Source organism: Chiroxiphia lanceolata, chromosome 3 (genome assembly GCF_009829145.1).
Source record: "Chiroxiphia lanceolata isolate bChiLan1 chromosome 3, bChiLan1.pri, whole genome shotgun sequence".
Classification (NCBI taxonomy): Eukaryota; Metazoa; Chordata; class Aves; order Passeriformes; family Pipridae; genus Chiroxiphia; species Chiroxiphia lanceolata.
The window spans coordinates 76,593,262-76,604,321 of record NC_045639.1 but is presented as its reverse complement, the minus strand read 5'-3'; the positions used below and the strand labels follow the sequence as shown (position 1 = coordinate 76,604,321).

The following is an 11,060-nucleotide window of genomic DNA, read 5'->3' as shown; positions in this document are numbered from 1 at the left end:
CCCGCCGCCGCAGCGCCGCCGAGCCCCGCCCGCGCCGCGGCTCCGCCTCCCGGGGGCGCGCGCACGCTCGGGCCGAGCGGGTCCCACCGCCCCCGGTGCCCGTGGGCGCTCCCGATGGAGCGGCCCCGCCGACCCTCCCCTCCGCACCAGCGGGCAGCTCGGGCTGGGCTGAGCCGCTCCGCAAGGCCGCCCCTTCCAATTCTCACCGCCCAGCGCCAGCACGCTGTTCCTGTAAAGTTGGAGGCGTGTCTTTAAAAACCGAGGTAAAAGATGCTGAAAATCAGGATTAACAAATGCAGGGGAGCTCCAAGCTTCCTGCCGGGCAGGGACACAAATATGGTATGTACTTGGTGGTACTGCAGTCCTTGTGTACATAAAGGGAAAATTAGTATATCTCTAAGAGTCACTTTATCACAGAGAGTTGTGCTACATGATTTTTAAGGACTAGCCTTCACAAGCCTTTATGTCACAGCTAACTTGGTAAGGGGGAAGGTTTGCCAGATAGGATATAGTTAGCAACGTTAAGGTCGCATAGTATGTGGCATTGGCAGCCCTATCGCTTCCGAACTGGGATAGGGTGACTGCTGATGCTGAAAAGGGCAAGGCCATAAATTGTAGTTTCAAGCCAAAGTCTACATGGTTCCAGGTAGCTTTTTGTGGTTTTCAGTAGTTCTTTCAGTAATTATGTATTATTGACAAGACTCACTATATCATAACAAATAGCTGTACAAGGATGTAAACTGATACGAAAACTCTGTATTGTATTACAAAACTTGATGTCTAAACCAAGGAAGAGTCTTTCAGAATCCCTTTTCCTATTCAAAGTGCATTTACCTGATTGCCAGCTAACAATTCTCTACATCAGATCACAACTGCTCACAGTGAACTCAGACCATGAAAGAAGAGAATGAGGAAGCTTCTCATTCTCCCAAATGGATCTCTTAAGCATGCAGCTGATGGGATGCCAGCAGAATGCTAGCAGCTACATCCAATCAAAGCACTGATATTGCTTTGATTTTTGAGAAACTCAGGTCTTGATTGAGTTCGGCAGCCACAAGGCTGAGAACTGCAAAGCTAATACATAGAAAAAGCAATTCTTTATGACAGCTTTAAAAAATTCTTTACCGAGTAAAATTATTTCTTTTTTCCTACATCTTGTGTAACAAGTGGGTGTGAGCACTTTTTTGGTTGTAATTTCCCATCAGAGAAAAATTGCTGTTAAGTTCTGCTGCTCATTTGGAATGCATAAGGAAAAGAACCTGTGGACCTTACTTGTTTTGTGGGATGCACTCTGAACTCCTCCCGTCTGAAATAGGCATAACTAACCAGTGAGAACCTGCTCCACTGGAGCTTCTGATTTGTTTTGTTGTGGTTGGATAAAGTTTTTCAAGGCTTTTTCTAGCATAGGGGAGGCATGATATATTGATTCAATTTGAAAATTCTCAGATATTATCACTGCACTCCATCTTGTGGAAGAGGCAACAATGTGTTTTAAAATGATCCTGTTGTGGTTTGTTTGAGTAATTAAACCTAACAGTGTTTGGTTCTTACTGCCAAAGTAAGCAACTACACAAAGCAGTGGATTCAAGAAGTTGTTTAATTCTCAGTCTGCCTAATTGTACCCAATGGATTTGTGTAAATGTCCCTTGGTTTAGGTATGAGCTTCACACTCCTCTTCCTTTGTTTTTGGAAGGAGCTTTAGGAAAGCATTTGAACAGTCTAATTTGAAAAGAGAAACTAAAGCAGAAAAGAATCTGCTTTCTAGGTGAAGTTGCCAAGGAGCACCCAGATTTGTGAGAGATTTGGGGATGATGATCTGTGGGGATATGTGGCTGGGGTGAAGACTCTGCCAAGCAGGGCTGTGTAGGGAGCTGACTGGTTGGGATTTTGGTTTGTGTGGGTTTGCTGGGTTTTTGTTACCCCTATATGACTCACAACAATCTAGTTGTATCTGGATACTATTGAGGATTACTATCTGTCTTACCAATAAAAAAGAAACAAATGATGAGGTTCTCTCTGTCCTTCTGAAACTGCCTTTCATGGTTTGTGACCTTTTTCTCCTTGATGTTCAATGCTGCTTTGGGAAATCAAAATAGATGTTGAGGCAACAGCTATGAACCATAGCAAGGGCATAGTCATATGTGTTTGTGTCTGGCCAGGTTCAGAGAAAATTGAGAAACTTATCTGGATTCACTGCTATGGAAAGGTTACCCAGGACAAGCTTGAAGATAAAGCCATTTAACCTTAATGAATAACTTAAAATACAAAGGGCTAGTTATTCCAGCTGTTCATTGGATGGAAAAAAAAAAAGATTTTCTTGAGAAAAGGCTGTAGAAAAGCTTAGTCATTCAGACCCAAAGAAACAGGGAAAACCAGGAAGAAGCTAGGAGTAAATTCTTTTGTGCAAATGAGGATCTTCCAAATTACGTCAGCCCAGAAGTAGATTTCATAGGGAGACTGAATTTAATTAGCAGCCATAAACTGTGATTTTCTTTTTCTCTTTTTTTTTCCCAGAATTCCCCTCTCTCTTGCAGTAGCAGAAAAGTATGCACCTCTGTCTGTTGTGGTGTGGAACAGCAGTGCTGAATGAAGCACTGGCCTTTTCTGTTTCATTTACCAGGGAGAGCCTTGGACAACAACTTGCTGATTGCTGGTATGTCTTACTGCTCCAAACCATGCTAAGTCTGGTAAAGTAGAACTGATCTAAGTAATGCCTCAGTGCAAACAAGGCCTTGAAGGTGGAATGTCTCCTTCTGTCTACTATTCTAACATTGGTCTCATTAGTTCCTGATGTAATAGTAAAGGCAGGGAATCATCACTGACTACTGTACTTGTTAGCCTTTTTCAGATTCTTTGGTCATCATCCTAGAGCAATGACTCATCACTTCATCACTGCACTGATTACATTAAATTGTTATTATTACTACAATATAAGTAACATAATGCTTATGTTAATTCACTTTGTGTGGAACTGTCAGAATTCCTGAAACAGTCCTCAATTGAAAGCATCCTACATGAACATTTTGGCATTACTTACACTCTTCCTAATTATTCTATTCATATTTATTATATGTAATTCTGTTCAGTGATGGTTTTTGATATAGTATGCGAAAACTCGGAGCAAATGGTCAGACCGTTTTGTGAAACCATTAGTCTCATTTGAAGGGAAATCAGGACATAACATGACTGCTCTTTCTCTTAAAGATGCCAAAGAGTAATGTTGGGGCAGACTTGAAATGGAAGAAAAATGAAGAGTCTGCTTTTTAAAATCATTAAATACAGATGATAAAATGATGCAGTTAGGGTTTTGGGATTTTTTTTTTCCTAACAGTAGCAAGAAAATATGCAGATGAACAGAACAAATGTCAGATGTTGAAAGACTTTATATTTGCACTTATTTTATTAAGCAGTTAGTTGTATACAATCCCAATAGAGTCTTGAGTTTCAAGGTTGGCTCTGAACTCTGTGCCCTGGAGAAAAGTAAGATTTCAAAATGTAGTTTCTGGTATATCCGACATAAAAAACCACCCTTATCATCCTTTTTGCTTGCTTTTTCTTTGTAATAGAGTGAATTTGAAGATATGAAAAACCACAGCATAGTGTAACAATGAAGGAACAGTACCAAGATCTGACCTTGGTGCATTTATTCATGTGCTTGAAGTTTACCACAGTAACTAGCGTGAGGTAAGAAAGATTGGGTGAGTTAAGGACCAGAGTGAAAAAACAGGCTGCTATTTTGAAACGGAAATTTATGACACTGATCTGAGAATTGGTACAGAAGGCTGGTGAATTGGAGCTGAGTTTGAAATGTAGCATGAAAATTCTTTCACACCTTTCTCTAGAAAAATAAAATCCTCTAGAGCCATGTTTGCAGTGCAGCAAATATCAACTAGTCATTTCCTCACAGCTTCAGTTCTTTGTTTTCTATCCTGTTTTCATTCTGAGGGTAAGAGAGAAAGAGAAATCATGTCAGCAAAATTTGTGCCATTGCCAAGCAAATATGAGATAATTTAATATATAATTTCAGATATTGGTGTGCATTCAGTCTCTCTTATCCTCTTTTGGCCATCTGACTGCTATTGAAGTAATATGTCTTTTATTTCTCATAGCAAAGATGAAAAGATGGTCAACAAACCTCATAAATTCACCTGCCTCTCAAAGGCCATTTGCTGCTTCAGTTGCTACTGTTTGCCTTTGAAGCAAGATAAACGAGCTCTACTGCATCTCTGCACCATTCACATCAATACGAAAAAAATGTTTTGGGAAAATTCAGCATTCTGTTTCCAGTCTATAAGACCCTGAAATGTCTGGGTCTTCAGGAATTATAATCATTTAGGAAGCTTGTGGAAGTGGAGGACATGGCACAGAGTAGTCTCCAATGTGATATTTTGCTCCTAAAGCTCAGTTCTGAGAACCATGTATCTTCATCCCATGTCCCAGTTTTAAAAAATGGAGGAGATTTCTAACACTTCTCTTTGTTTGGACTCTCACGTAATAGAACCAACCAACCTCCCCTTGTAGTTAACATGCTGGACATTTCCTGGTATTTCTGATCTTGGCAAGGAGGCTATGTCCAGTATTACTGAAATTGATACACTCTTTTTAATATGACATTTGTTTCATTTTGCTCCCAGTTTAATGTTTCTTGTGCTTCCATACAGAGACGGTAATAAAAGAAGTGTAGTCTTGCCCCCATCCCAGTCCCAGCTGTGCCTGGTTTTGGAATTTTGCTATTCTGTCACATTCAGCTTCCATTTATATCTACGCCAGTTACTTGATACAATTTTCAGTAGAATCTTTGTGGTGCATATTGGTATCTTTGTTTTCAAAATTATTTTTACTGATAACATAGGAATTAAAATTAAAATGAAGTCTTTATTTTTCAGCAAATGCTTTGGGATCCTTACATTATAGTCTAGTGAAACTAGCTGGAATGGCTTTCCAATGTCTTAATGCAGGAAATTATCTACAGTGCATCATCTGAATGTGTCCAGTGTTTTGTGCAACTACACTCTCTAAGAAGAGGATAGCACAACAGGACTTCTGCCACAAGCACCTTTCTTTTGTGATGTCACAAATTTGGTAAGGCAAAAATCTAATTCTGTGCATCATGTTAGAACTGTAGCCATTCATTAATCAGCAAATTTGACTTTTAATAGATGCTGTAAATCAAGATGGACAACATAGATGGTATTTATTAGAAAATTACAGAGTCCCTATAATAATACAGGTTTCTGAACTGCTAACCAATGACAAATGCTTCACAGATCCTCCAGTTAAATAAAAACAATGGTGAAAAATTCATTTATCATTAAAAGAGAGCATTACCTTAAGTAAGGTAAACCATTTACCACTGAGAAATATCTGTGTTGGAATCCCCTTCTATGAATGAACAATTAACTTCAGCAAAGAATGAACATGAAATAATGAGTTTAAAACAAAATTTTCTGTTCAGTCAATTTAATAAGAATATAAAAAAATTATTGTGGTGTTGCACATAATTTTCAGTTCTCTCTTTAAAAAGGTTACTACCCTATTTTAACTACACCTGAGATTAGGTAAGTTTTCGAATTCTTTTTAAGTACCGTTTGTCCTAAATATTCCTTACTATTTTTAGAACAGCATTAGTAACTTAACAGTGACTTTCACCTGTGGAGGCCTTTATAATTCACACTCCTCAGAGAGAACAAAGATGTCTAAGAACATACATGAATATGGGAAATGTCCCACTGGGTGGGACTGTGGATCTTTTTTTGTCTCAGACATGGGTAAGAGACCCTGGTGCACATCAGGTATTTTGTGTGTATATCAAATGAGGAGGCTGCCATCTCTCCTCCAGAAATGCTCATTGAACTTCTAGCTGCACTTTTTCCTCTGAACTTTTTATTTATACGCTCCCTAACCAAGGCCCTTACCAGTTGCAGGGTCTCCTCATCAACGGCTTCCAGGCCCTGCCCGTGTTGGTTGTTAACATCACCAAAAGAAGTAAGCTTGATGGGGGGATCCTGGTGACAGTGGGACCTGTGTCCTTTCATTCTGTCATCCTTCCACACCTCCAGGCAGAGCATCACTGGGCAGCATCTACCTGCTCCTTGGTTAACCTTTGAGAAGCGACGGGTGATGTCAGGGCTTCTCTGCTTCATGCCCTCCTCCAGTTCCCTATCTGTGTATTTCCAGTCTTGTAACTCTTCCCTTTCTATCATTTGTTGTTCATTGCTGTTCAATTTTTTCTCCTTGTTTTCATTACCTATAGCCCTCTCCCTCCCTAGGGGGCCTTCAAGGTTTTGCTAATACATACCTAAACAGAAAAACAAATAGAAACAGCAGCAGTAGGAGAAACTATTCATAGAGTGCACACAAGCTTGGCCACCTTCTTCAAACCATGTTCTTTGTACTCCCCTAGCTTCCATGGCTCTTATGAAGATAAATCGTTGCTTAGTCCTTTCACTATCCATTTTTTGGATTTTTTTGTATGTGAACTTATCCAATTCTTGTCTGAACCTACTGTTGGGATCTGCTGCCACAACCTCTTTCAGCAGCAAGTCTAAAAATACACGAGCCACTGTTTAAAGTAATGTGTTATTTTTATCTGTTTTAATTTAATTCCACCAAATGAGCCAAAATTGTAATGTGGTGAAAAATGATTCTATATTCATCTTTTCAGCCACCTCTGTGATTTCATAAACAAGTCTTGCCACAGCGCTCTCCCAGTTGATAATTTTTTAGTCTGATCTCATAAGAGAGCCGCTACCTTTAATCCCTTTAATAATTGCAATTGTTTGCTGTGTATCTTCCCTAACTTTTATCAGGTCCTATTCCAGATACTAAGACCAAAACTGTAGAGCATTCAAAATGTGGATACAATAGAGTTGCATTAGAGTTAAGGCAAAATGATGCTTTCTCACTACCATTTCAGATTATGCCAAACACTGGGTTTTGCCTCTTGTTTGACAAACTCACGCAGGGATTTCAGAGAATATCAGTCTCAAGAACTTTAACATTTCTGAGCTGTATCTGGTCATTAGATCTGGAAGTGCTTTGTGACAATTTGTGTGCTTCAGAGAAAGCTAATTAAATACTGTTGTTAAATTTTAGAAGCAATGTTAACCAGAATTTCATTCTGAATCCCATAAACGATTACTTTTTATCATTTTTCATATCATCCATGAATATGTCTATTGGTCCCAGTTCTGTAGGTCTTCCAAAGGAACAGCTCTACTTGGAGTGAAGAGGAAATCTAGTTTAAATAAGCTCAAATGTATCTCTGGTATAAGGCAGACAAGTTGAAAACACTGTAGATCTTAGCTAGGAAGACAGCAGAGAGAGAAAATTGGGATTATTTTTGGATCAGTACCTGAGTCCTATGATAGAAAAGCCAGCTGCTTCTTCTGTGGTTGGTGATCTCCATGCTGAATGTAGAAGAAGGAGGGGAATGAGTGCTCCTTAAACATCATTGAAATTTTCATAGGTTTTTGGGTTTTTTCTTAATTTCTAAATTTTCAATGCCCAAATACCAAAAGTGAACAATTAAAGGTTTTTATCAGAGACTTTATGACTCTGAGCTGTTTGTGTGTGTATGTCTGCAGACATCCCGTATATGATGCACTCTTTGACTTGAAGGCCTTGCACTCAAACAAACAGGTACTGGGTGAGGAAAGAAATTTGTTCGTATCCATTTTACATAGAGGCATAATGGCTATCTAGCAATCAAACATTTTGCATATTACATTTTGCTTAGCACATTAGTTCTTACCTATTCAATATCCACATGAATCAGCAATGTATGACACCTGTAAAGGCAATTGCAGAAACAGAGAGCAGGCTATTCTTTTATAAGGTTCTTTGCTGGTTTAGTTTTGTATTTTAAAAATCCAGATATTTTAAATTAATTTTATAGCAAATAAAAGAAGGTGCTACCTGTTGGGCTTTTTTAGGGGGGAATGTTGTAAAATATCCAAAGAATAAGTAAAATGTCCATTTAAAAATGAAGAATTTCACACCATTCTATTCTTATGAATGCTGATTACTGGGGAGGAAAGAGTTGTTAATGTGAAATCTCTGTGTCCTTTTAGAACAACTCTGTTATTAAAAGGAGACATGTTTGAAGAGTGAACCTTTTGCTAATGATGAGCATCCCCTTTCCATTTTGCCTTCAAATGGAAGATCTGTTTTGGTTTTTTTTTTAAATTCAGGGAGGAGGTGGTTACAGCAAAGTTGTGCTTTAACTGAAAAATTTGATAAAGCCATCCTTTTTTTCAATATCAGATCATGTTTACTGAAGCATGTTTCTCCTGATTGCTCTGTATAAAGTCCTTTCTAATGTTATGATTGATGCCTCTAAATACACAGGCAGTGAGATGGCAATCACCAAGAAGGGAGAAAAGACATGAATAAATTTAGAGTTGAAATTCAGAACGTTTCTAATCATCAGAAGAATCAGGTTCTGGAACAGTTTTCCAACAGAAATCATGGTGGGATGAACTCTTTTCAGTACAAGATGACATCTGTGATTTCCAGCTCTCCCGGTTTAATCAGAAGACTGTAACACAGCCTGGAGTCTTTATTTCTTGTGCAGAACAAAGGAAAAACAAAAAAGTCTGAATTCCCCAGTGTGGGCATCCTACTGTCTATGTGGGGACATAGCTACAGCTCTGTTCTAGGGATTAAAAGGAGAAAAACCACATTCTGCTCTGCTGCACCTTGCCTGTGTAGGCAGTGAGCTGTTACTGAGCTGTGGAGTTATGTTAAATAACTTTTGTGAAAGCATCTGTGGAAGTTTTAGACATGACTGCTTTTCTGCTGGAGGGCACTGTCATCAGAGCTGAGCTGGTAGAAATGCTCATACAAGTGTTTCTTATTTTCTTCAGCAAAAGGTCAGCCAAGATTAGCTCCAGATATGTTAAACAATAGGTTAAATGACGCCAGCTGACTTTGTGCAGAAGCAGATTAGGAGTGCCCACAAAGGCCATTCCACAACTGAGCTCTAGAGGCAAATGAGCTCAGGAAGCAAAAACAACAGCTTCTGCCATTTCTTTGGTGACTGACACAGCTCAGTGGCTGTATCTATGCAACCAGTTATTTCTGCTGCAGTCTGAATTATAGCCTCCATACAGTGAGGACCTTTGAAGTATCAGGCTTGTAACATTTCTGGACAAGTTGAAAACACTTTGTTTCCAGATTTGTGCATTCTCAGATGTTTTCCTGCGGTGCACTGGGAAATGCCTGATGGAAGGAAAAATCAATGGACAATACGGATTTGTGCTTGCTTTCATGCTGCCTTGATGCCTCTTTCTTCTTGGCCTGTTTGGATGGCTGTGTACCACACTGCTGGGCCTTGCAAGTGCTGAAATGCTGGTGAGTGGGTGTTTGACACCTTGACTAATGAATATCTCATTCTGGCAAGTCACTCACAAAGCTACCACAGAGCTTTAGCATGGCACTCACACTGGCACATTTTAGCCCAGTGTATTCTTTCTAAGGGTGATCAGTAGGTGCTTACAGGAGCAGTGTAAAAAACATATACCAAATTACATGTACTCTGCTTTCCAGCCGTGAATGACTTATGGACTTCCTAAATCACTTATTCTTCCTAGGTGTTACATCCCAAATGCTGTGTTTAACAACTACACATTAACTTGTACTTCAGCATTGCTTTTTGGGGTGTTTTTTTTACTTCTTTTTTAATCTACTTATATTTTTGACCTCCATAACATCTCAAGGCAATGAGTTCCACAATTTAATTATACATTAAAAAAAGAACTGACTGGCTTGCAGGACTTAGAGTGCACTGTAGCTACACGTTCCTCAAAGCCTATTTGCCATTTTAGTGCCCTTGTTGCAAAGTTCCAGCCTACAGGGACACATACAGAAGCTAGAAATGGAAAAGATCTATTATATCATAGTGTTAGCTCCAGCCTTAATAGAAAATGTTTCAGTCACAGCTTGACATGATAACATCAGTGTACTTTAAAGATACAGCAGGTCTCCGAACGATCTGCAGGGTGCGAAAACAAAATGACTTCTACAGCCCCCAGGGTGTTTTTCCTCGACAGAATGAGCAGGACAGGATTCATGCTAGAGCCACTGTGAACATCTCTTATGGAATAGGTGCTATTTTGAGTAGGCTTGTCGTTTTCCTGGCAATTGTAGTTCTAGAGGTATTTCCTATCCTTCAACAATGGCTAGACTAAAACTGTGTGCATTTCCTTTTATTTCTAATACAGAGATGACCTCGTTGTATTAATAAGCCACGGTTTGTAAGTATCTTCATGGGGAATACAGTTGGTTTTCCATACCATAAACACTGTTTAAAGAAGAGGCATCAAATGGTTGAAAGTTTACCATAAACAGTCAGTCCAGAAGTAGAGCTCAGTCTTAAACATGAAGGTCATCTTCTAAGGATTATGCAGGATTGTCTCTCACTTGAAATTTTTTGATCAGTAGTGAGTTTGTTCTTTTTTCCCCAAATCTTCTTCTCTATTTCAAAGAAATAGGAAATTAAGGAAGCGTTTACATCACTTTATTTTAGATCACATTAGAGCATCACAGTGGTCATGTCTAAGATTATATAAAGTCTGAAATAAGAAAAAAGGAAGAACTCAGAATAAGCATAAACTGTTGAAAAAACCCACAATTTCCTCTGGAATAATTCAAAAGAAATAAAGATCAGTTAGTTTAAACAAAAACCCTTTTGGTTATCTACCGAGGGCTTTTCCTAACAAACAACAACAACACCGCAGATTTATGTAATTCTTTTATTTAGTGGCAATTGAAAGTGGTATACAGATGATATATGGGAATATTTCATGCATCTTTAAAAAGCAATCTCTTCCTGAGTAGAAAAATTCTAACTATTCTCTGTAAACAGTAGTATACTGTATGTTGGAGTAGCAGGATTGGTTTCTCAGTATCTGGGTAGTTCTATCTATAGGCAAAATATATGAGCCTATATGTCTGTCTTCCTCTTTTCAAAAATGATAACAAACAAATGCTGAAGAAAATGCCTAACTGTATGCTAGAAAACCTTCCTCTAAACCAGTCCTCAACATCTGATTAAGACA

General features: G+C 38.9%; 1 long non-coding RNA gene across 1 annotated transcript; it reads left to right on the top strand.

Annotated features, from left to right (window-relative positions):
• The first annotated feature begins 110 nt into the window (after positions 1-110).
• Positions 111-7,623, top strand: LOC116785238. Its single transcript, XR_004356442.1, has 5 exons — positions 111-263; positions 2,515-2,653; positions 3,567-3,684; positions 4,959-5,082; positions 5,919-7,623. It is a non-coding gene; the product is annotated as an uncharacterized LOC116785238 (long non-coding RNA).
• Positions 7,624-11,060: the final 3,437 nt, after the last annotated feature.